This window comes from Penaeus monodon, chromosome 33, assembly GCF_015228065.2.
Source record: "Penaeus monodon isolate SGIC_2016 chromosome 33, NSTDA_Pmon_1, whole genome shotgun sequence".
In the NCBI taxonomy this organism is placed as follows: Eukaryota; Metazoa; Arthropoda; class Malacostraca; order Decapoda; family Penaeidae; genus Penaeus; species Penaeus monodon.
The window spans coordinates 25,337,117-25,337,991 of record NC_051418.1 but is presented as its reverse complement, the minus strand read 5'-3'; the positions used below and the strand labels follow the sequence as shown (position 1 = coordinate 25,337,991).

Genomic DNA, 875 nt, shown 5'->3' with positions numbered 1-875 from the left:
GTCCCCCCCCCCCCGTCATTAACACTATTTCCGCATTTTGTAACAACACGAACTATAAATAGAGATTTAACACAAGCAAATCGTCCACAAATTCACCACACTTTATGTATGACACAACCAGACTAGGGTTGAAATAACAGGCACCATCACATGTATCAATAGCAGCTTTCTCCCTCACAACACACAGAGATTTGTAATAATCCTCACGTGATATAAAACTTCCTGATCGAAAGTTAAACAAGATATCCTTCCTCCTTGTTTCCTGAGGTGAGACTGGCGGATAACATTACGGTCACTGTACCCAAGAGTTCCGTCTTCAGGACACGCCCCTTTTTCTTTGTGATAACGTTATTCCTCGTGGTGATTAGCTCTTTTTTATTTTTTTTCCTGTCATTTAGGTTTTAAAAATCCGTTAGTTTTAATTTTGTAAACAGGGAGATGAATCTTTTGATCTATTTACGTTTTTTTTAGAATGTATAGGTAAAAAGAGGTTATCAGGGAGTGTATGAACCAAGGTCGGGGGTGGAGTCATAACGCTCTCACTCCGTTTTCTTTTGCTTTTTCTTCCGGGTGAGGGGTAACTTGTCTAGTACGTGAAACTCCCCCTTCATGAAAGTGCATGGATTAGTGGTTGGCTAATTGCTGAACATGGGAATGTGCTTAGCAATAATTAGGGTACACGAAGAAAGCGTCTGTATCGTATTTTCTTTCTAGTGAAACTATAGTGTAACTGTGTTTCAATTTCTTTTCGTTTCAGTAGATAATGGAAGCAAAAGAAAATTGCATTATTTATTATTAATCATAAATGATATAAAGAACATGTAGAGACAATGCATTTTCTGAATGAACAAATAAACATTTAAAAGGAAATTATC

General features: G+C 37.0%; 1 long non-coding RNA gene across 1 annotated transcript in view; it reads right to left on the bottom strand.

Annotated features, from left to right (window-relative positions):
* Positions 1 to 626, bottom strand: part of LOC119594188 — a 4,431-nt gene extending 3,805 nt beyond the window's left edge. The window contains exon 1 of the long non-coding RNA XR_005230592.1: positions 208 to 626. This is a non-coding gene — a long non-coding RNA (uncharacterized LOC119594188). The remainder of the gene's footprint in view (positions 1 to 207) is intronic.
* Between the last annotated feature and the right edge of the window lie 249 nt (positions 627 to 875).